Source organism: Rhinopithecus roxellana, chromosome 8, assembly GCF_007565055.1.
Source record: "Rhinopithecus roxellana isolate Shanxi Qingling chromosome 8, ASM756505v1, whole genome shotgun sequence".
NCBI classification, from domain to species: domain Eukaryota; kingdom Metazoa; phylum Chordata; class Mammalia; order Primates; family Cercopithecidae; genus Rhinopithecus; species Rhinopithecus roxellana.
Genome location: NC_044556.1, coordinates 67,102,564 through 67,128,155, shown reverse-complemented (window position 1 = coordinate 67,128,155; position 25,592 = coordinate 67,102,564). Strand labels below are relative to the sequence as shown.

Here is a 25,592-nt window from a genome sequence, read left to right as displayed (position 1 = left end):
ATTTCAACTTTGGTGAATCTGATGATTATGTGTCTTGGGGTTGCTTTTCTCGAGGAGTATCTTTGTGGTGTTCTCTGTATTTCCTGAATTTGAATGCTGGCCTGTCTTGCTAGATTGGGGAAGTTCTCCTGGATAATATCCTGAAGAGTGTTTTCCAACTCGGTTCCATTCTCCCTGTCATTTTCAGGTACACCAATTAAGTGCAGGTTTGATCTTTTCACATAGCCCCGTATTTCTTGGGACCTTTGTTCATTAATTTTGATTCCTTTTTCTCTAATCTTGTCTTCTCACGCTATTTCATTAAGTTGATCTTCAATCTCTGATACCCTTTCTTCTGCTTGATTGATTTGGCTATTGATACTTGTGTATGCTTGATGAAGTTCTCGTGCTGTGTTTTTCAGTTCCATCATCATTTATGTTCTTCTCTAAACTGGTTATTCTAGTTAGCAGTTCCCATAACCTTTTATCAAGGTTCTTAGCTTCTTTGCATTAGGTTAGAACATGTTCCTTTTGCTTGGATGAGTTTGTTATTACCCACCTTCTGAAGCCTACTTCTGTCAATTTATCAAACTCATTCTTTGTCCAGTTTTGTTCCCTTGTGGGCGAGGAGTTGTGAGCCGTTAGAGAAGAGGCATTCTGGCTTTTGGAATTTCAGCCTTTTTTTGCGCTGGTTTACCCTCATCTTCATGGATTTCTCTACCTTTGGTCTTTGATGCTGGTGACCTTCAGATGGAGTTGTTTCATGGTTTTCCTTTGTGTTGATGTTGATGCTATTGCTTTCTGTTTGTTAATTTTCCTTTTAACAATCAGGGCCCTTTTCTGCAGGTCTGCTGGAGCTTGCTGGAGGTCCATTTCAGACCCTGTTTGCTTGGGTATCACCAGTGAAGGTTGCAGAAGAGCAAAGATTTCTTCCTCCTCCTTCCTCTGGAAGCTTTGTCCCAGAGGGGCATCTGCCAGGTGCCAGGCGGAGCTCTCCTGTATGAGGTGTCTGTGAACTCCTGCTGGGATGTATCTCCCTTTAAGGAGACACAAGGGTCAGGGACCAACTTAAGGAGGTAGTCTGTCCCTTAGCAGAGTTTGAGCACTGTGCTGGGAGACCCGCTGCTCTCTTCAGAGCCGGCAGGCAGGAACGTTTAAGTCTGCTGAAGCTGCACCCACAGCCATCCCTTCCCTCAGGTGCTCTGTCCCAGGGAGCTGGGAGTTTTTTCTATAAGCTCCTGACTGGGGCTGCTGCCTTTCTTTCAGACATGTCCTGCCTAGAGAGGGGAAATCTAGAGAGGCAGTCTGGCTACAGCAGTTTTGCAGTGCTGTGGTGGGCTCTGCCCAGTCCAAACTTCCTGGTGGCTTTGTTTACACTGTGAGGGGAAAACCACCTACTCAAGCCTCCATAATGGCGGACATCCCTCCCCCAACCACGATCAAGCATCCCAGGTCAACTTCAGACTGCTGTGCTGGCAGCAAAATGTCAAGCCAGTAGGTCTTAGCTTGCTGGGCTCCATGGGGTGGGATCCACTGAGCAAGACCACTTGGCTCCCTGCCTTCAGTCCCCTTTTCAGGGGAGTGAACAGTCCTGTCTTGCTGGGGTTCCAGGTGCCACTGGGGTGTGAAGAAAACTCCTGCAGCTACCTCGGTGTCTGCCCAAACGGCTGCCCAGTTTTGTGCTTGAAACCCAGGGCCCTGGTGGTATAGGCACCTGAGGGAATATCCTGGTCTGTGGGTTGTGAGGACTGTGGGAAAAGCATAGTATCCGGACCAGATAGCACAGTCCCTCATGGCACAATCCCTCAAGAATTCCCTTGGCTAAGGGAGGGAGTTCCCCAACCCCTTGCACTTCCTGGGTGAGGCAATGCCCCACCCTGTTTCTGCTTGCCTTCTGTGGGCTGCATCTACTGTCCAAACAGTCTCAATGAGATGAAACAGGTACCTCAGTTGGAAATGCAGAAATCACCCACCTTCTGTGTTGATCTTGCTGGGAACTGCAGACCGGAGCTGTTCCTATTTGGCCATCTTGCTTAGGAATCCCCTACTTCTGCTTTTACATGAGAGGCCCATGTCCTGCCTTCAGTTAATTTTTACCCATCCCTGTTCACTTAGTTTCAGGAGAGGAAATCATGGCACCCTTGGATGGAAATAGCTAGTTGCTTCTGAACTTTGGACTGCTTTCCAGCATCACTTACCATCTCTCCTAGATCCTAATGCATTAACAGAATCAAGTGCAAGAATCAAGTTCTAACTTTCCTAATTTAAAAGTCCGAGGGCTGCCAGAGCCTAGACCTGGTTAGGAAGCAGGGTGATTTTGATTGCCAGCCCTTAGCAGCAAAATCTCCTGCCCCTGTCTCTTTGGACACATCCTTAGCCACTCCCTGGTCTGCCTCTTTCATTCACACCCTGTCCTTGGAATCATGACTCAGACCCAGTTACAACACAGTCTTCAATGAGGCTGCGCTTTTGTTCATTATTTCCTCTTTTCTTGGAATGCCCTTCTATGCCTGGAAACTCCTGTCCATCTTCGAAAATACAAATTTAATGTCATCTCCATTTGGAAGAGTGTCTTGACTCCCCATACTGATTTACTTGTCTCTCTTCTCTGTTCTTTCTCCTGTTTATGGCATTTTTATATTAGATTGATCTATTTACCTGCCTTTTCTCCCCACTAGACCTTGAACTCTTAGAGGACAGGGACTAGGGATACAAAATATGTTTGGCACCATATGGGTGCTCTATAGATGTCTGCGGAATGAATAAATTATCTTTTATTTAAATACATTATCTTATTGGCAATATGCTAGCTGTTTTAAAAACATTTATTATAAAACACACCTATTTTTTGGATCCAGGATTTCATCTATTTAAACACACTGTTATTTTTTTAAAAAACTATTTTATGTATCCCTAAGAAAGAGAAAAATACGCTGCTAATTCAACAAGAATACAGTGATTCTTTTATCGCTTAGATGTGTATTTTATACCTATTGAAAGACTTCTTTAGACTTGTATGGGCATAGGTTGTGTTTTCTTTTTTAATTTTATATGAAGTGACTGTTTCTGTGCCTTTTGTGTATACTTTTTATTTTAATGCCAAATCATAGTATGATTTTTTGAAGGCATTTGAAGTGGCAATTAAACTCAATGTGTGTAGCACCAACGGTGCACATCACTCAAGTGAAGTGACGAGAGTCTGTGCAGGCACAGAAATGACAAGTATGTAACAACTGCCATCCACAGTGACTGTAAGATGGTTAGATGCACGCAATTTCAGAGACGGAGAAATATGAAAAAATGTTCATCATAAAAATCAATGAGATTTCCGTTCTGTTTTCTAGGTTCTCTTTCAGAATAGAAAAGGGTCCCCTATGGCAAAAGATCAGTGCATAACTTGTAGCCCATTTACTTGAGCGAAGGGTACTGACTTGTTCTTGGTCACAACACTAATGGGACCAGAAAACTGAAGATGGCAGAGGGCAGCTGAAACGCTGCCACCCTGGCTGCAGTGGGACCATCAATGACACAAAACAAAAACCAGTTACGAATTCACAAATGATATTGTAAGGATGTTAACAGATGGAATATTTAGGACGTTGGCCGTGCACACGTAACTCTTCTGAAAGACACATCTGACTACTATATTCAGTGAGTGATGCTGCTGGTCTCAACATTATTCTTAGCGTAAGTTCCTTATGCCTAAAGAGTATCTCAAAGGACGATAACAGTGAGTGCTTTTCAAGTACTTTATGTATATTAAATTGTTTAAGCCTTAAAACAACCTTATGAGATAGACACTATTATGACCCTCATTTTTCAGATAAGGAAATGGATGAAAAGGTAGTTGAAGCAAATTGTCCATGGTCATATAATTGTAAGGGGAAGAACCAGGATTTGCCTGGGGGGATCCTGCCTTTAGAGTCTGTGCTCATAACCTTGAAGGTATGCTGGATATTGCCTCATATCCCTCTCACTACCTCTACTAGTACTACTACCAGACTTTGCATGATGGATGCCATCTAATGCCATTTCTTTATACAGATAGCTTCTCACATCTTCCTTTTAGGGAACCAAGAAAGGCTTTCTTCTGTTCTTTAACCTAGGCCTGCCTACTGTTCTGCTTTTTGGGAGGTCAGGCTGGATGGTAATCTCAAGAGACAAGGAGAGATTGCTTTTCAAATAAAAACAACTCCACTAATTTGGCCACAAGTCAGGAAAAGCAGACATTATGAGATGAAAATATGATGACTGTTGAGGCTAAGAGAAAAGCTATTGCGTGAATGGACCACTGAGAAACTTCCACAATTCACTGGTACCAGGCTCCAAATGGGTTAACTGGTTATCACCAATCAGAAACCAGGTGATCAGGCAGACATTTGGTGGCAGACATTTGGTGCCAGCATTTGTGGCAGAATATATTGAGTTGTTGCTTTGAACATATTTCGATATAATAGGATTTAAATTTTCCCCTTTTCTTTGGATTTTTCAGTTAATATTGGAATTAAATTAAAGCATTAAGTCAACCAGCTTAGTGCAAAGCAAATTATGTCAGGTTCAGCTTTGAAAGCTTTGTTATGGAATATCTATTGACTCAAGCTTATTAACTTGTAAATCCTCTAGTTTTAGATTATGATCTATTGATTATCTGCTTTTATTTGCGTTTTAAATGAATAAACAAAAAGAAATGATCACGGTTTAGTAGTTACACCTTAAGAGAAAATGTACTTAAGCTTAGCATACTTAATTAAAAATAAAAACAACTTCGATTTGTTCTGAGAGCTACAAGTTGTGGCTCTTATTTTCATCTAGGCAGATCAAAGATTGTTTTTAATTTTACACAATCATTTTTATTAGACATTTGGACAAAATGGGAACAAAAATTTTTCACTGAGGATAGAAAGCGTGCTGAGTTTGGCATTTTGAATGCATTATTAATTGTTCTACAATCTATTATTTTGCTTGGCTTATCTTAGCAGAGAGGCAGAAATGATCTGCTGTCTCATATGTAGGAGGAAAATTCTCCAAGAAGCCCTTGTGACTAACACTCAAGAAGAGTCAACTTCTGAGAGCCCAGGTGCTTTAATCAAAACAGCAGTCAACTTAGAAGAACTGAGTTCAAGTTCTGACTGTCACTCACACTAGAGGTACCTTAGGTAAATCATCTACTTTTTCTGAGCTAGATTTCTAACAGTTAGTATCTTTCTCTTGGGCTTTCATGACAATTAAACCAGATGACCTCTGTGAGGTACCTGGCACATCACTGTCACTCAAGAAGGGTGCTCTGAATGTGATCCTTGGGAATAGGAACAGCTAAGGAAAGGTAAGGAAACATGCGGTTCTGTTGATTCCAAAGGATAATTGTTTAAATTTGATTTTATACTTTATTCAAAACTCTCAGCGAAATATAAAGCACTGAGATTGGTTTGTGATCTCATGGTTAAATCCACAGTCAAATTGTCTCTTTTTCTGGCATGGTTCTAGACACTAAATGGAAGAGAATAAAAGTAGAAAGTATGAACATCCTAGATTTTAGGAACTGTAACCCATTAGGAATATAAAACTCATATTTCTGAAACCACTAGAGAAATACAAGGTTACCAAACACTGAAGGTGTATACACAAGAAATCATGGGTTTTGGTGGTCACAAAACACTCCATAAAAGGATAGGCTTTAAATATCAATATACAAGAAATGTACCAGCTCTGCATGCTAGAAGAGTACCATTGTATCATTCAATGCAACGTGTGAACAATTAAAACAAATTGAAAACTCATAGAATCTTAGAAGGGAATTTATAATAAGCAATTTGACCATCATATCTGATGCAAAAATCCCAGAAGATAGTAGGAAGAAGGATGTGAGAGGGAGACACCCTTTTAAATTCAATAAGAACTAAAGACCAATTTGCGAAAGTTGTATTTTTTATAATGGAGACTCTGGTATCCGCTTTATTTTCCTCCATTGCCCTTAGCTTGTGTACGGTATGTATATATTTTATTTGCTTATCTTGTTTACTGTCTTTATCTTCCCACTAGAGTAATAGCTTCAAGAAGGAAGCATTTTTGTCTGGTTTATTCACTGCCATATACCCAGTTGGCATATATTAGATGCATACACATACTGACTGGATGAGTGAATGAATGAATGAATGAATAAATGAATGAATCAATTAAGTTCTGTATCTGTCCTTGGAAAAGGAAGAATGGGAGTTTTACAATGAGGAACTAGCAATATTCATCCATTTGTTTGCTTTTAGAGCAAAGCAGTGATCCCCAACCTTTTGGGCACCAGGGATCCGTTTCATGGAAGACAATTTTTCCATGGATGGGGGAGATGGGGATGGTTTTAGGATGAAACTGTTCCACCTCAGATCATCAGGCACAGTTCATGATCAGTTGCATGCACAGTTCATAATAGTGTTTGGTACTGTGAGAAGCTAATGCCACAGCTGATCTGTGGAGCAGATCAGCTCAGGTGGAGAGGTGGAGCTCAGGTGGTAAGGCTCGCCCTCCACTCACCTCGTGCTGTGTGGCTTGGTTCCCAACAGGCCACAGACCAGTACTGGTCTGTGTCCTTGGGGTTCTGAATCCCTGGTGTCAAGTGGTATATTGTAGTTTATGGTTCTATGCTAAAGGGGTTTATGGATTATCTTATCTGGTTTTAAGTATACTATCTTTGGCAACATGAATGGCTTTCAAAATTCCTAGAATTCACATTTGTGATTCAACTATAACACTAACAACACAAATATAAATGAAGAACAAATAAATGGCCAGTCTGATTCTCCTTCCTTCAAGCTCCTTATCAACCACAGTATGAGGTATAAACATGAATGATCTAATTGTATTTGATCAGAAGCATCAACAAAATTTGAAATTCTCAAGAACACTCAGGAAAGAGATTGACATTCAGCATGATTAATGATGAATCTTTCAGCGTGTACTGTGCCTGGAGGTATTATTGATAGTACTTGCTCATAATAAAATATTTTCTTGGTAATTTTATCTATTTCCACTCCTTTAAAAATGTCTATTTCTGTAGTGTAAATGATATTATTTAACTAGTACATATTTTATAATTTACAAATAAGTAAATATACATATTATGTGGATGTGTGCTCCCCAAATTATTACTTATACAAGTGAATGTTCTAAAAAGTTTGGAGATCGCTGACCTGTATTAACGTTCTTCCTTCAGCAAACCTATTATTAAGAAGGAAAACAGAGTGAAATCTTTTTCCTCTTTGAAAATAAAATTGAATTTGATCACAATTATATGATGAATAAAGTTCTAAAATAAGAGCAAGTAACTCACTTAGGTTGTTGCCTTGTAATGGACAAAGTCCAGTAATAGTTTTTGGAAGACAAATTCTTGATGACAATTTGTAAAAAAATAAAAAAATAAAAAAATAAAAAAATAAAATCTCATTCCCTTGACTAATTTCCCAGTGGGAAGTGCTGACTATTATTGGTAAAAATGATACCAATGGTCATTGCCCAGATGGCACTTTGAAGAATGTAGTTGGAGACAAAAGTCCTATAAAATGTGTATGTCACAAAATCATACTAAACCTCTATTATGCACTGGGGCTATTTTAACCAGTTATACCATTTCATTTATTTTATTAGTTCTTCTGACTATTTCTCGGGTTGAATGATTGGATTTAAAATCTCTGTTAAGCTTAAAGACTAGAGTGAAGAAGAACGATGCAAATACAAGTGATTTTGGCAAGGTATAAAATATTTACACTGCCTCTCACTCCTGTGTTACTTACAAGATTGCAAGTGATCAGTTACATTGCAAAAGGTACTGTACTGGGAAGGAATCAAGAAGCTATGGGTACACAGGGAACTCCCCATCCCAGGGAAGTGATGTTCAGTTATCACAGTGACTGTCATCTTAACAATTGTGCAAGTGCATCATTCACTGTGGGTGACTAGAAACAGATGAAGAGGAGCTGAAAAATGGAAGAATTTTCCTTGTCTCATGTCTCTCTGATAACGAGGCAGACTACAGAGCATGAAAGATGAGGGCTGCCCAATTTGAACCAAAGCACGTAGCCACCATCTGGGCATTTTAAAAGTAGGACACATGAAATGCTCAGATGTATCCCCCAACAGGGTGCAATAATACAGCAGTAAAAAGAAAACTACAGTGAACTATGGCTACTTCCACACTTGCAATCATTCTAGTACAAGAAGGGGGCAAGGATTTTCCAAAAACCCTTTCTTAGGTGCATCTTAACTGCTCATACGTTCAGCTCAGGGTCTTAGCAGTCATGCGTGGTAAGTAAACATACCCAGTAGAGGGCGCTCTCCTCACTGAAAGGAAAGGGCCCTAGTGCTCTAGGTGGAGAGCTCTCAATTTGAGGATTCAAAAATGAAACTGCTCCTTAGACTACAAACACTAAAAACATCAGTTCGTTTCAGAAACATTTACAGCTGAAACAAATATTGACTTTTAAAATGATATATTTGACATTCAAGGGTGTGCTCAATTGAGCCATTTCTTTCAGTTGCTGCCAGATGTAGACCCTTAATTTTCTAAACGAGAATGGCTAAGTTACTCAAAAGTCAGAAAAAAAGAACATTAGCATGGTCTTTTTGGATCTTTGAAGGTAAAAGTTCAGAATTTCTTATTTCTGGAATAAGAAATAAGACATTTCTTATTTGCTTGCTCCATTTCTTTTATCGGCTTCTAGATCCTCAAGGCATGCAATCTACTAACACTGCATAGTAAGTCACTACTGCTTCAGTTTAACACCCCTCAAGCCCTCACTTTCTTCCAACTTCTTCTGATGTACGTTTTGCAATAAGAGAGATAATGTTATTTACAGGAATCAATGGAGGACATACAGAAGCATATTATCTTTGAATGGCCACAAAATAAAATGCATGAATTAAAATGTTGAATTCACATATTTCAATTGAATTTTAATTATATAGATAAAGAGTATTTTATAATCCCTTCTTAAGTTCTTTCATATTTGCAAAAGTGAGTATTCACAAGATTAAGTCAATTGACAAGGTTTTCATTTCCTGTGTTGCGACTTGGAGTTGAACTGAGAGACAAATAAGGAAGGCAAGCACAGTGCTTGTTGTAAAAATGCAGCATCAAAACACCCTAACGATACTTATAATTGCTAGAAGTAATTTATAACTGTCTTTCTGCTTTAGGAAGGAAAGAAACTCTAAGGAAATAAAAATGAGGGAATTGAAGAGAACATATTTTAGGAAGAAAATTTATTCAAAGAGAATCTTTCCATTTTAATTTCCTTGTGTCAGTAGAAATTCTAGATATATTTAAGAGGAAAATTCCTCAAGAGTTTTTTTTTCTGGAAATCCCTAAAGATTTTTTGGGGGTCTCTCCTTATGTATCATTTTTTATTTTACTCCTTGCTAAGAATACTTATTAGCCATTCTAACCATTCAATTTATCCCGCCTATTTTGTAATGAATAAATAGCATATACTGCTAATTGGCCACCTGGGGTTAAAAGAGGGGAAAAATGGAGTTGATGTCTGCACACTGTAATGTGCTGACAACATATTGACCACACTCTATTTCACAAGATTTAAAATCAAGCTTCCTCACCCTATTCACACTTCCCTCCCTTTGCTCCATTCTTGACTGTCTGTGAGACTAATATAATTTTCTTAAAGTGATTTATTTCTAACAGATGTGATCACCCAGCCACAGGGACCTGGATGCACAAATGTCCCCTAACAACTTTAATTTCTGGATATAATAAGCATATATTCCACTAATAAATAATTATTGCTCTGTTAAAAATGAGACACCAAGGCTTGTGGCGTGATGACCGGGTCTTCCTAGTCAGAAAGGACAAAGAGATGGACTCTCTTGAGGTCCTTAGGGACTCTCAACCCAAATATGCTATCATATTTCTAAAATGTGGTAGGCCAGGAAGGAAGAAAATTAGTCACAGTTTAACGTGGCCCAGAAATATTTAGAAAGCTACTTTTAGGTACACATTTAGTTTCTTATAAATCAGATATTAAACATGATTAGGAAAGGAGGATGACAGCATAGGTCCTGGTTTGTAGGATAAAGTTTGTAGGATAATCAATATCAGAAGAGTGATTTGTTCTTCTTTCCCCCAAGTTCTTTCCTGGCTCTTTCAGCATCTCGTGGGCGGATGCTCATGTGTGTCCTCATCGCCTTTGCTGTCATCAGCACTGTCGTTTTTGAAGGCTGGTGAGTTGGCCCTCGGCAGTGTCACCAATTCAGTGATGAAGCTCAGGCTGTGATTCATTGTCCAGGACTAAGTGAGGCACCACCAGAACACCGTGGATATTGAGTAACTTTTTCAATGAATTTAATATCTCAAGTCAAGCTTTGGAGGAGCTTGGCCTCTTGGCTGGCCTTGTCTTTTCTTTCCCCACTGCTCTACCTGGACTCCTGGGTCAACTGCCACAAGACCATTCTGCTACTAACATATTTAGTGAAGAAATCCATACTTTTGGGAAAGGGGTATTAGGGTATGAAGGGGAACCAACTTTCCTTTCCTTTCCTTTCCTTTCCTTTCCTTTCCTTTCCTTTCCTTTCCTTTCCTTTCCTTTCCTTTCCTTTCCTCTCCTCTCCTCTCCTCTCCTCTCCTCTCCTCTCCTCTCCTCTCCTCTCCTCTCCCCTCCCCTCCCCTCCCCTCCCCTCCCCTCCCCTCCCCTCCCCTCCCCTCTCCTCTCCTCCCCTTCCCTTCCTTCCCTTCTCCTCTCCTCCCCTCCCCTCCCTTCCCCTCCCCTGCCCTTCCTTTCCTTTCCTTTTTTTGATGGAGTCTTGCTGTCATGCAGGCTGGAGTGCACTGGCAGATCTTGGCACACTGCAACCTCTACCTCCTGAGTTCAAGCAATTCTCCCTGCCTCAGCCTCCCAAGTAGCTGGGATTACAGGTGATCACCACCATGCCTGGCTATTTTTTGTATTTTTAGTAGAGATGGGGTTTCGCCATGTTGACCAGGCTGGTCTCAAACTCCTGACCTCAGGTGATCTGCCCACCTCGGCTTCCCAAAGTGCTGGGATTACAGGCGTGAGCCACAGCGCCTGGCCAAAATTTCTTTTTTTGAAATTCTGGAGTAGTATCTCCAGACAGGACCCTGTCAACACACTATGACACCATGATATCTTCATGTGCTGATTTCTTCTCTGAAAACCTATTTTGAATCATACTCGCCACTATTTACTGAGTGTTGTCTCAGTTCCTGTGACTCTAAGAGGTGCTGCCTCTCTGAGGGGTGCGCTATTAGGCATAACCTCCTGAAGTCACACAATAAGAAAAAAAGCCAGAGCCAGTCTCTAATCCATGTTTCCTGACCCCAACCCATGTTGCTAACCACCTCACCCAATAGCTTTGCTAGGCATCTCTTGGGAGTATTTTGATATATATATATATATATTTTAAATCAGTTGTTTTAATATCAGCCCAATTAATGGGGGCATATTGGAAAAATGTTCCCCATGTGACCTCCTGAAGCAGAGACTTGCCATCAGATGTTTCAAAACCAGGCTTCTGTTTCTTTGCCTGAATAAGGTAATGTCTGTTCTACTTTTCTTCTATTTGAATTTCACCAACTGTTCAAAGCACAGACCTCTCCCAAAAGCCTTCTCTGAAATTTTCCAGTCCAAGTGACTTTTAATTGTTTGAATCTTTTATCAATTGTTTTCTGTATTTATACTAGGCAATGAATCATATCAAGCTCTGTAGCATCTCTTTGTCCTGTTGAACTATAATTTGTGGCTTTCATTGATGTTTAGCTTTTCATAAATAGCAATTGATTCCTCTAGGCTGAAACTCAAGAAGCAATACTGGATAATAGAAAGAAAAGGCTTTAGACACTGAGAGAGCTGCAATCAAAACCCAACTCTGCAGCTAGCTGTGTGACCTTGGGTATGTTACTTAACCTCTCTGAGTTTCCATTTCCTCATTAATAAATTTAGGTAATAATACACCACAGATTGGTTATTGAGGTGAAATAAGATGGCATGTGTAAAGTGCCCACAATATGTTTTATGTGGAAGTTGTCAGCTTATAAATTGGAATTGGAATATATAAATGACGCTTTCTCAGTTTGATTTAGCTGTGAACATACAGATTTCCTTTTAGGTGAAATATGAAGCATAGCAAAGCATTTGAAAAACAATTTCTGAAATAAGATTATAGGTTAGCAAGAAACCAGAAGTAAAAGCTAAATATTAAAGAGAAAAATAAAGCAGGGAAGAGGAATAGAAAGTGTGTGTGAGGGAGAGGGGAGTGAAATTGTAGCTGAGTAGGTCAGGTAAGGCTTTAGTGATAGCAACTTTTCAGTTAAGACCAGAAGAAAGTGTGGGAGCCAACCATGGGGACGCCTGGGGCAGAGCTTTCCAGGCAGAGGATGCTCTAGTCAAAAGATTGCTAGCCCTGCCCTTTGTGCCATGAGGAAATAATAATGGGTTCTCATTAATTTTAATGCATGCATGCAAAAGAATAATTTTTTTGGTTTCCTAGGTTTTTTCCCTCTCTTTTTTCTTTTTTAGTTTAAAGGACAAATTATATCCTGGTCTTCTTCCCTTTGGGGAAATGGAGAAGAAAAAAGGGCTTAAAGATAAGGCAACTCTCCACTGGGAATTAAAAGTAGTTTTTCCTTCAAATTTTTCTACAAACTTTTATCTGGACTTTTACTTTAACAAATTGTGTTTGTAACATCTTAGAAGACGAAAAAGTTGGAGAATTTCGCAGTTTTAGAGAACAAAACATTGATATGACCTATATGGAATTTTTAAGTGCCAAGGTGTTTCTGGTGTAATAGGTCTAAAAATATTTGAAGGGTTGACGCCTTACTCAAATATTAATGGTCTTTACTGTAATTCCCAAAGAGTTATGATTATTTTAAGTAAGCTTCCTCTTAATATCATGCCCCAAATAGTGGGATGGCAGAAATTATACTTTTAAAATTTAATTTAATTTAAAGTTCCAGGATACACATGCAGGATGTACGGGTTTGTTACATAGGTAAACGTGTGCCATGGTGGTTTGCTGCACCTATTAACCCATCACCTAGATATTAAGCCCAGCATGCATTAGCTACTTATCCTGATGCTCTTCCTCCCCTCACCCCCCAATAGGCTCCAGTGTGTGTTGTTCCCCTCCCTGTGTCCATGTATTCTCATTGTTCAGCTCCCACTTACAAGTGAGAACATGCAGTATTTGGTTTTCTGTTCCTGGGTTAGTTTGCTGAGGATAGAAATTATGCTTTTAATTCTTGATGTTATCATTAAGGAAGATAGTGGAGTCTTAACTGTTTTCCCCAAAAACAAAAATACTTCAAAAGGTTAACTTCTATCAGTTTGTTTAGAATTCGTTAGCTCTCTCCTCACCTTATCTGTTTCATTTTTTGTACATGGACAGGGTTGTGGTACCAGATGTGTACTTAGGCACACTATGAGTTGCGACACTTGATTTAGAAAACACTGCTGTTGGGACACACATGAGAATTAGAATAAAGCACTAGATGGACAGGGCTTTTCTCCCTGGAAAACTTCCAAAGGGGACGGTGCTCTTGACATTCCAGAGATAATGAAGAGTTTTCAAGACACTTTCTATTTCCATACGAGTTCCTTTGTATGCTGGGTTGCCTGCCATTATGTTTATGTAATTCTGACAGTGTTCTTAATGACACACTAACAGATTGTAAAACACGCTGCTGGCATTTACTTGTTTTTTATATTTTTAAAACAATGTCCTTCATGTAACAGTAGTTAAGCGCGGCAGAAGGACATCATTAGAGCCATGGTTAAACTGTAATTTACACCATTAGGAAGGCAGGAGTAATTTTTATTGCCTGGCAATTTTCTTGCTGAAATATTTGGACCATATGGCTCAATTTGTGTAATAACCTTAATTTCTGCACCCTTCAGGTCTGCCTCCATCTCCTACGGAATGGTAAAATGCGGTTTAGCAGAAAAGGCAACTGTCTATACTTAGAGAGTTGAGATTAATAACATGTCACGTCCTGTTTTTGGTGAAGGAATTCGAACAGCAGCCAGATGGTATCTCTACAAATAACTGTCAGGGGTCTTGATCTAATCAATACAATGTATTAATACATCTCCCTTTGCTGTTTCTCTAGGGGCTGGTGCACAACATCTGGAAAGAGTGGGGTGGGGGGGGGAGTCCGCCAAGTAGAAAGCCGATTCTTTTCAGAATCAAACTGAGCCCAATTAATTTTTCATGTATCCTTGATAACTGTTTCATAATGAGCTATGCGTCTTGACGGATTTGGGGTTGGCAGAGCAGGCTGACCCTGCTTTCTATCCCCATTCAGTCCACTTATAGAAACCAACCCATTAATCAAGCTATCTGGCATAAAATCCGAATCTCAGCTCAGCAAGAGATCAATAACCATCCTAAAAAAACACAGAACCAGCCACTAATGGGCACAGGTATCCAGCCATGACATTAGTAATTGCTTTAGCAAAAATAAAACTCTGTATCATAATCACCCAATAGGAACTTGTACAATAAAATTCATTACTTGTGTCTTGTCAAAAAGTAACATTTACATCTGTTAAAAATATACTGTAATTTTACTATCTAGACATGACCATTATCTTTCAGTGTTAGACAACGCACCCTTTTGAATGGATTAAAACTCTGATTTTGTAATGTGAATATTTAATACTTCAAGTATCATATAAAATGTTTAAAAATGAGTTATTACACTTATTTTAAATTCAGAGTACCTAAGGGGGTCCTTAATACAATCTTTAGTCTGGCTGTATATGACACACGGTGAGCCTGCTGTGCTAAGAACTCTGATGTGCTGTCAGATTGGTCAGATTTCGCTACTCTTTGGTTGGCTTAATGGCAAGATTTACAATTCAATTCATAAATTTTTATCACTTTACCAAGTGGTATGTTTTTGTCTCAATCCTTCACTCTTTTACCACATTCAAGCCCGTTATATTACTTTTCAGTTGGCAAATGTCTTTGGGCTTGGCAGAGATTCCCACCCTACGGTAATTTCTGAAAGAGAGACCAAACGACTTTGTCTATGGAGAGGAATTCAGAGCCGAGATGGGGAGATGAAGGAAACCCATTAACTGCTTGGTAAAACATTCCTTATTGGCTCTTAGACAACAAGTAGAAACCTGTTTTGTCCCTAGGAGAGTCTGAGATTTTGATTAGAAAAAACTCCTGGGAAGTGCTGCCAAAAAGATAGTCATTCATTGGCTGATCATCTGATCAAACCCTGCCAAGATGACAGAAAGGTCTACGGAATCATCCAGGAACGTTAAGGTGATGTCACATTCATCTTTTCTGACAACATGACTAAGAATCATGATGCCTGTGTTTGTTCTGTCAATGGTTTGTGGTTCCACAGAATGAATGCTGGGTTTGGAATCAGGAGTATGCACTAGAGTCCTCCTAGGTCCTTTGAACTATTTATAAGTACAATCAATACCATGCATGACAAAATGATTGCTTATTACATTGCAATTTGTCTCTTTTCTTATTGTTTCTCCAAATACATGACGAATTTCAGAGAGAAAAGTCTATTTCTCATTTGTTTGTATCTGTTACAGCTTCTGGACCAAGTAGATTCTCAAAAGAGAAATTTGGTGAAAAACTGATTAATGGAAGGGCCCAGTATTTCTTGGTCTTGATTACTGAATTAGATTTGATGTGTCTTGGTCCTCAATTGCAAATAACTTGCAATTTTCATATATTCATGAGACTACAGAGAAGCAATAGCCCTGATTTTCAACTTTAATTTTGTTTGCTGATGTCCAGTGTAGGTAAACAGAAAATTCCCTGACAATGGAGTGTTTGTGGTGGAGCTGCATAACATCAGGCAAGAAAGTTATTGAAACAACTGAATTATGTAACTAGATAATATCTGAAATTTGGGATCCAAAATACGTGGCATCCAGAAATCCTAATTTGTGTGTAGTCATTATCAAAATATTTAATTTATGCAAATTTAAACCCTCTGTGACAAAGATAGAAGATAGTTGCCATTCTGGAGCCTTCCAGTCCATAGATATGATAAAAAATGCCAACAGTTCTAGCTTAGTATGGGCACAGCACTAACAAGATGTTTCACCTTAAAAATTATATCGAGATAAAAAGATTCATTTGCAAACCCATCACATATGTATTCACAGGTGGTGGGTGTGGGTCATTGCATTTGGATTAAAAAGCAAATGTCTCTCTCTACATGAGAGGTCACTAGCTTGTGTAAGGCAAAATCTTTTCACTGTTCGGCATAATTAGAATATTCCAACAGTGGTTTCAGTAATTTAAAAATCACAGTATTGTTGTAATATTTTTCTAGGCTTCAGGAGCTCACAATTGTTTGGCCCAATCAAATCTGGGAACACTAGAGAAGTTATCACCCATCAAGGTAATTACTTTCAAGTTGAAATAATTACTCTATCAATGTTAATGGTCTTTCAACTTCAATAAAGCACTCACCTGCCGATAATCACAGCTAACCTCTTGCTCTAATGCAATTCCCTCTCTATTTAGTAGGTTATATTACAGCCGTTACAGTGGTCACTTGTCCTGAACAGCTGCTGAATTTCACTTTGATCGGCTGTGAACCATAAAAATATTGGTCATCTGTGTATGATTTCCCCCTCACCCATAAGCCCTTGCAGAGCTAAGGATATGATCTCTTGGCTGTAATAGGGTACTTCAGGGGCAGCCATCTTGTTTCAGGTAGTGGCTACTTTCCATTTGTGACAAGAGCAGAGTAGTTCAATTAACTTCTGCCCTTCACTGCCATTTACAGCTTGCTGTCTCTGCTAAATGGCATGTATTCTGAATTTATGGCCTGGGCCTGTTAGTATGTGGACTAGTTCATTTTACTTTCACACACATTTTTGACAAGGCTCCACAGGAGTCTTAGGTGTCTGAAGAGGGTTTTCTTACAAGTTGGTTAAAGGCCAGAAAATAGCAACATACTTGACCCACAGGTCAAACAGTCTCCCCATCAACTAACTGTCCTTCATGTACTGATGAACTACTATTTGGCATAGGGGAAGTAGGTAGATGCCAATTTGGCATAATCCATTTGTATGATTTGAGAAGTGTGAGTGTGTGTGTGTGTGTGTGTGTGTGTATGTGACTAAAATACCTCATCATGTTCTGCTGATATAATCCCAGATCTAAGGGAAAAGGCAGGGTCCTAAGAGTGTCATGGCAGGTAAACAGAACTACATATGGGGTGGAAATCTCCTGAGGAGGGCTCTTATACTGGCAGGTATGTGATGTTGTTGGGGAAGGGGGGCCAGGGATAAGACTGTAATAAACCTCAGGAGACAAAAAAAAAAAAAAAAAAAAAAAAGCATGTTCTTGCTTCAGGCAGTTTAGAAAGGAAGTAGAACCTAATCCAGTATTTGGAAAATTACGTGGAAATTGACAATGTGGTATCAGGAAACATGTAAATTTGCAAGCTCAGAGTTTTGTTGCAAGGTGAGGAACACTTAAAATGCATAAAACATAAGGTTTTTCACTCGTGACCAAATTATACAGTTGCCTAGACAGACCAGAACCTTATCTACATTTGCTAATTTATTCCAGTCTCTGTTTTTTCAAATAGAAGGACTGCTAAAGGTTTATAGTCTATTTATATTGCCATTTATGGTACTTTGCATATGCATTAATTTATTAGTCATTGCAGCAGCCCTATGAGATAAATGACATTTTAGTTCAGACTTGACGAGTAAGAATGAGGACAGATGAATTATAGAATGAGCCACCATTCCAGGAGGAGGGATTAACGTGTGTGAAGATCCTAATGTTGTCTTCAAGTGGAAGGATTTAAGATATAGTGTGGAAATAGAATCAATAGTACTCAGTGAAGAATTGATATGGAAGTAAGGAAGAGGGAAGACTCAAAAATGATCTGGCTTGCGCAACTAGAAAGAGAATAGGTCCATTTAGTTATATAACAGGATGTGACATAGAACTGTATTGGAGAATAATGAGTATACTTTAGAAAAATAGGTGGTAAGTAACTCCACTGGAACAGCTAGATGTATCACTGCAGGACTTATGGAAAAAACAGCTCCATCTTCCTATGAAGATCTATGGAGACAACCTATATGAGAAGACCCAAGTTCATAAAAAAATAAAATAAAGAAGGGGATTCAACGGAGAATAAAGAGACTTTGGTTATATCCTTCCCACTTCAGGGAGGGAATGGGATTTCTCCACATTCCCCTTTCAAGGCATACAAGGAATATCCAAGAGAAGCTCTTGAAGAAACTGGGGGTGTTGCAAGAAAAGTGAGATGAACAGTCTGGTCTTGGCAAGAGGCTTCCTACTGCACTGATGAAACTCATAGGACAATTTTGATGCAATGACTAGAGTGGAAAGGGTCTTCTGTAATCCTTAAGTGATCCCAGAGTTTTGGGATAATAGGCTAACACCTAAGCTAAAACCTATGTCTTAGTCAATGAATTCCAAAGTTGGGAGACTGGCTAGGTCTCATCCAGCATGATAGGTCAAGCAGAGAATATAGTACTGGACAAGCTGTACCTTCATTATTTGATGGAACCAAAGTTTTCCGCAGTCCTAGTGGGTGCCAAGAAAGGAATGAGTTTTGTCAACATGATAGGACTTGATATTGGCTGCCTGCTTGGGAGAGGGGCCCCCAGAGGCCAAAAAGGTTGTAGGATAGATCTCTTGGACAATAACAAATAGTAAGAAATTAGTCAGAGAGTATGTTGCTTGCTTGGGAGAGGGGCCCCCAGAGGCCAAAAAGGTTGTAGAGTGGACCTCTTGGATAATAACAAATAGTAAGAAATTAGCCAGAGAGTGTATTGCCTACATCAGTGGACTATGAGGCATAGAATTTCCTATGGGGACCCCTATATAACCCACCATGAGGCATCTGGTCCCTCAAAATTAATAGAAGATTAATTACAGCAATGTTGTTGAGTAAAGCTCTGTTCTTTTTTGTCTAATTCTTTCTTTTTATGCCATGATCCTGGGCGAAATAAATAAGAGAAGAAGAGGGAACTGAAGAAAGAGGAAAATGACCATGCCCTCTTTCCCCACTGTAGATCCTTAAGAACAAATCAGGTTTTAATTTAGACCGGAATTTTTGTTGTTGTCGTTGTTGTTTGAGACAGAGTCTTGCTCTGTCACCCAGGCTGGAGTGTAATGGCAATCTTGACTCTGCAGACTCTGCCTCCCGGGTTCAAGCAACTCCCCTGCCTCAGCCTCTCGAGTAGCTGGAATTACAGGCGCCAGCCACCATGCCTGGCTAATTTTTGTATTTTTACTAGAGACAAGATTTCAACACGTTGGCCAGGCTGGTCTTGAATGCCTGACCTCAGGTAATCCGCCCACCTTGGCCTCCCAAAGTGCTGAGATTACAGGCATGAGCCATTGCCCCTGGCCTAGACTGAAGTTTTTAAAAAACACCTGAAATCAGTCTTGATCACCAGTTGCACTGATCCTTGTTACTGAAAAGTGACTGGAAAACCATGGAACCTGCCTTAGATGTTACTGATGGGTGAGCAAGGGAGTCCTGATGGAGCTTGCTGGGATAAAGTGGTTGGAGAAAAATATGGCTCTTTCAAAGAAGTAATTAACATAAAATTCAAAAAGACTTACATGGTTTTCATCTCTAATAATGTTGAGCAAAAGGTAGATTCTTGATATGTATTTATGAATTTCAGACAAATACATGTTTGTCTGAAAGTCTAATTTGTAAGGCAAGTAAATGAAACATTAATATTAAACCCCAAATACCATCACAACTAAAAAGTTTTGCCATGGGCAGTGGCTCAAGCCTATAATTCCAACACTTTGGGATGCCACAGTGGGAGGATCTCTTGAGGCCAGGAATTTGAGACCAGCTGGGGCAATTTAGTGAGACACAATCTCTACCAAAAAATTAAAAGAAATTAGCTGGGCATGGTGGCATGCACCTGTAGTCCCAGCTACTTGGGAGGCTGAGTGGGGTGGATCACTTGAGTGCAGGACATCAAGGCTGCAGTGAGCTATCATGGTGTCACTGCATGGCAGCCTGTGTGATAGAGCAAGACCCTGTCTCTTAAAAAAAAAAAGGGTTGGCCGGGCGCGGTGGCTCAAGCCTGTAATCCCAGCACTTTGGGAGGCCGAGACGGGCGGATCACGAGGTCAGGAGATCAAGACCATCCTGGCTAACACAGTGAAACCCCGTCTCTACTAAAAAAAATACAAAAAACTAGCCGGGCTTGGTGGTGGCGCCTGTAGTCCCAGCTACTCGGGAGGCTGAGGCAGGAGAATGGCGTAAACCCGGGAGGCGGAGCTTGCAGTGAGCTGAGATCCGGCCACTGCACTCCAGCCTGGGATAGAGAGAGACTCCGTCTCAAAAAAAAAAAAAAAAAAAAAAAAAAAAAAGGGTTATGCCAACAAATATTCATTGTTTTGTGTGATGTTTACTCATCCATGTTTTGTATCTTTTACATAAAAGAATGACACAGGTATTTCTTATTATAAAATGTGAAAATCTCAGTTTATAGAACCGACACAGGAAATATGGTAATTATTTTTATTACCAAATTTTTATTCACATTAGAAAGATAGTCACCAAAGGAGTCCTTTTGGAAAACTACGTCTCCCAGAGTATTTTTGTTGTCTAATAAGTGTGTCTGGGGAGAAAAGGCTAAGAATCATCAAATTAAAAAGAGCTGCAACTAATTTAAGATCATATGTAAAGAGCAGTAATACTTTATGTTATCTAAGCCAAAATGAAAATGGGATTAAAAATAAATTTATCAATTTACTTACACACCCTTCATAACATGGCAATTGTGAAATATCTATTTTATTATTATTGCTATTATTTTTGCCACATATCTACTTAATGATAAAGATATAGGAAACAAATCCTTGAGGAAATTTTGACTACCTCCTCCCTGACATTGGGAAAGGAAGTCTGGCAGCTAGAATCTAGAAACTAGAGTTAGTAATTCTGGATTTTATTACCAGATTGGAAGCCAATTTTTAGTGACCCATATAATTTGCTTATTTCTCAGCACCTTATGCTTGATTCTACACAGAGTGAAGCACCATTTATTTTTCAGAATACTGGGCAAATGCATGATCTGGACTTGACGTTTTATAACCCCCTGTAACAAGCAAGGATATAGTTAGGGGACAGATAATAGGTAAACCACTTTTTCTTTAAAATCCCAAATTCTCAGATTTATTTCTGCCAGCACAATGGCAGGTGCCAGTGAGAAAAAGCAAACAAACCCAAATGGTGGTAGCAATATCGTCAACCTTGCCAGGAGTGTTCCCTGTAAATACCACCATGGAACTCCTGCATGCCAAGCAAGGCTAAATACAGTTTCTTTCCTGACACCACACAATTCATCACAGAGCTAATTGGGAAGGGAGTTTGAGGCCTTCTAACTAACGCTGTTTTCAATAATGGAAGGTATCAGTCTAAAGAGACCCCAAGAATCTTGATCTCCCTCTTTCTTCCTTAGAAAGACCTACATAGAGATGAGTAGGGAGGTGAAACTTTTCATGAGGTTGGGAGAGCAGCTAGTGATGCATTAAAACCCACACTCTTTCCATTTCTCTGCTCCTGCTGCCTCTGCTGCTGCTGCCGCTGCTGTTGTTCCTGCCAACACATACGCTTCTCACCCCCATGGAGGGCCCCCACTGCCAGTTCTCCATCCACTGCCACCACAAGCAGAATTCATGCCTCCATTGCACCTGTCTTATGTGGCTCTCTCAGCAACATCCACCTGTCTATAAACAACTCTGGGGGGACCTTGGGGCAAGCTAGTGATGGCACCACAACATGGGCAATTTATTGGTGGCCTCTTGGGCAGACATGAGATCTCAATAAACAAGGGACTAATGCATTAGCTAATGCTAATTGCATTAGCAGTACCTCTTACGAGTCTGTGGACTGAATTGCAATCCTGCAATTGTGGGGACGGATTCTGTGCCTCATTAATGGAGAAGGCACTGTAGTTCCTTTGCCCTGAAGAATTTTAGCCAGAGTGGCCAATAAACAAAAACTTGAAAAATTTCCTACAGCAGGCACAGAAAGGAAAGAAGACAGTAAAGTTGTTTAGCTGCTGCAGAAATTAGATAAATAGTAAGTACATCTAGGAAAGTACTTGGAAAGTGATTTAAAATGGAGTCTTCTACAACCCCTATGGACAACAATATAGAGATTTCTCAAAGAACTAAAAGTAGAATTACCCTTCAATCCAGCAATTTCACTGCTGGGCATCTACCCAGAGGAAAATAAATCATTATATTAAAAAAGATACCTGCATTTGTATGTTTATTACAGCACTATTCACAATAGCAAAGGTATTGAATCAACCTAAGGGTTCATCAATGGATGATTGCATAAAGAGAATGTGATATACATATATATATCTATATATAGATATATATCTATCTCCTGATTTCCATTTCCATTTTCCATATTTACTAAATAGGAATAATTTTACATACCATAGAATATAATTACATATATGAATATATACATGCACACACACACACACACTGTAGAATACTACTCAGCCATAAAAGATAATGAAATCATGTCTTTTGCAGCAACATGGATAGAACTATAGGCCATTATCCTCATGAAATAACTCAGACACAGAAAGTCAAACACTGCATGTTCTCACTTGTAAGTAGGACTACGTAATGTGTACACGTGGACATAGGGTGTGGAATAACAGACACTGGAGACTTGGAAGGGTGGGAGGGAGGGAGGGAGCGGGGTGAGGGATGATAAATGACTTGATGGGTATGATGTATGTTATTTGTGCGATGGTTACACTAAAAGCCCAGATTTCACCACTATACAATATATCCAGGTAGCAAAACTTCACTGGGACCCATTAAGTTTATACAAAAATTAAAATGAAATGGGGTCTTCTAAACATGGGCAGCAGAAACACATCTGCAAGAAGCTTAAAAACCCAGAATGCCCAACAGTAACAGCCTGTGCCTCAGAACTCATCACTCATTTGTCCTCACAGCCTCTGCTCTGCTCAAGGGCCAAGTCTCATAGTAGACTTCAACAACATAGTAGTTAAGTTTGGTATTAAATATTGGCATATTGAATATAGTACTCAATGACTATTTGCCAAATCAGATGGAATTGTCAATAATTTGTTGGACCCTGAAGGCCCATTGTGCTACTATGGAGAAGTCATGCTGCTCTGGACAAAGGGAGGTAGACTTAAATTATAGGAGGAAGGATTTGTCTGAGATAAAAGAAACATTCTTCTGTGATGGTGAGGAGTATAGAGCATTGGATAAGGAATAGAACTTCCTTTACACTTTTTGGAAATGAAGTCTTGCTCTGTTTCCCAGGCTGGAGTGCTGTGGCAGGATCTTGGCTCACTGCAACCTCAGCCTCCTGGGTTCAAGCAACTCTCCTGCCTCAGCCTTCCAAAAAGTAAAAATACTAAAAATAGTGTTTTTAATACAGACAAGATTTCACTGTGTTGGCCAGGCTGTTCTCGAACTCTTGACCTTGTGATCTGCCCGCCTCAGTCTCCCAAAGTGCTGGGATCACAGGCATGGGCCACAGCGCTCAGCCTAGATATCTTTTAAACAAAAATATTGAACACAATCTCCTACACAGGGACTGTGGGAATAAGTGAAATACAAAAACACTAGTTCATTCTCCTGATGACTTCTTTCAAAGGTGTCATATCATAAAGAATCATAGTGGCCCTGATGCCCTGAAAACGTCGTCCAGTGGCCAGAAGATCTGAATACTTGCCCAGACTGCTTTGTGGAAGATGTCCTTGTTTGTTTGAAAAGATCAGGTGGGACCTTTCTTAGTGAATCTAATGAAGCCTTCTCTTGGAATTCTGAGAGCCAAAGATTTTGATTTTGGGAGACCATTTTGAATATACACATACACATTCAAAAATAGGACACAGAAGTATTGTTTTTAAAATTATTCTGGCTATTCTATTAGACATTGCAAGAAAAAAAAATCTTTGGAAAAACAGAAGAGTGCACCAGTACTGGACTGTCAAAATGAAGGCCACGTCAGGGAGGGCCCATGTGCAAAGAGCCCGGTGCCACTTAAAGCTTGGGGTCATAGGCTTGCCTCTTTTTCAGAAGCTTTTTAGTGTGATAAAAATATAGCCTAGAAGATTAAATAAAGAACAGAGTTCATGGATTCATCATATACTTTAAATCTTGTGTTTTAAAATGAAGCTGGTTATGAAGGGATGACTTACAAGATATTCCACAAGGGAATTCCAACAGAAGTGTTTCAGGAGACTAAATGATTATTAGACTCATACCCCTGAAATTTGTATTTTAAAAGATCAGAGGTTTAATCACTGCAATCCCAGTGCCTTCAATAAAAGCATATTTAAATTAAGGTGCCTCATTCAGAAAGCTATTAACAAGGGTGTTTCAGTATATTCATAAACATTTTACTTTAAGGGTGAAAGTTTAGAACACGAGTTTGAAGGATATGGTGGGAAGTAACCAACTTCCTCCTGGATCACATATCCACTAAAAAATACCTTTTACACTTAAGAACACTGCTTCTAGGCCGGGCGCGGTGGCTCAAGTCTGTAATCCCAGCACTTTGGGAGGCCGAGATGGGCGGATCACGAGGTCAGGAGATGGAGACCATCCTGGCTAACACGGTGAAACCCCGTCTCTACTAAAAAATACAAAAAACTAGCCGGGCGTGGTGGCGGGCGCCTGTAGTCCCAGCTACTCGGGAGGCTGAGGCAGGAGAATGGCGTAAACCTGGGAGGCAGAGCTTGCAGTGAGCTGAGATCCGGTCACTGAACTCCAGCCTGGGTGACAGAGCAAGACTCCGTCTCAAAAAAAAAAAAAAAAAAAAAGAAAAAGAACACTGCTTCTAGTGCTTATCATATAGGAACTAGAAGATGTAATATAAAAGACTCTAGTATATAATTTACTAATAAAAACATAGTACTAATTCTGAAACAGATAAAAATGAAAACAATGATCTTTTCATTTACATATTGCTTATTTTTTAGTCATATGAGAAAATTAAACATGAGGACAGTGGGAAAACATTGTACTTTAAACTATTAATTCGAAAAGGCTCTTCTGGAGTTTTATGAAAATATATTTGCTCACTGTAATTTAAATATTTTGATAAATGTTATACTCCATAAGATAACCTTCATATAAATTGGCCTTCCAGGATTTAAAGCATAGAAACATAGTCTTTTTATTTTTTTAAAGAATGCTTTAGTTTGTCTGCTTATTTGTTCTTATTGAGGGTTTTCCATATTTAATAAGGTCTCGGCACATATTTGTATTTAACTCCCAAGACCACAAAATTTAATCTTATCCATGAAGCATCTTCAGTTTGAGAGCTGATCTCCCAGAGCACTTCTTGCCTGACACTTGGTATATGATGTTACTCTCTCTTGTGCTGTGGTTTAAAGCTAGTAGATAGTGGAGTTTGGGATCTAAGTCCCAGTGTAGTGGACATTATAGGCTGTACTCAACCGCTTCTTCTTCTTTTCCCCTTATGTGCAATTAAATCTCTGTGATATAAAACAAAACACTCCCTGCAACAAGGACCATCCTGTTTCTGTATCTCCCATAGACCATGAGGCTAT

General features: G+C 39.5%; 1 protein-coding gene across 1 annotated transcript in view; it reads right to left on the bottom strand.

The window, feature by feature from the left end:
• The window catches only part of USH2A (usherin), an 825,608-nt gene that overhangs the window by 77,588 nt on the left and 722,428 nt on the right, over positions 1 to 25,592 (bottom strand). The gene's annotated exons all lie outside the window — the stretch shown is intronic.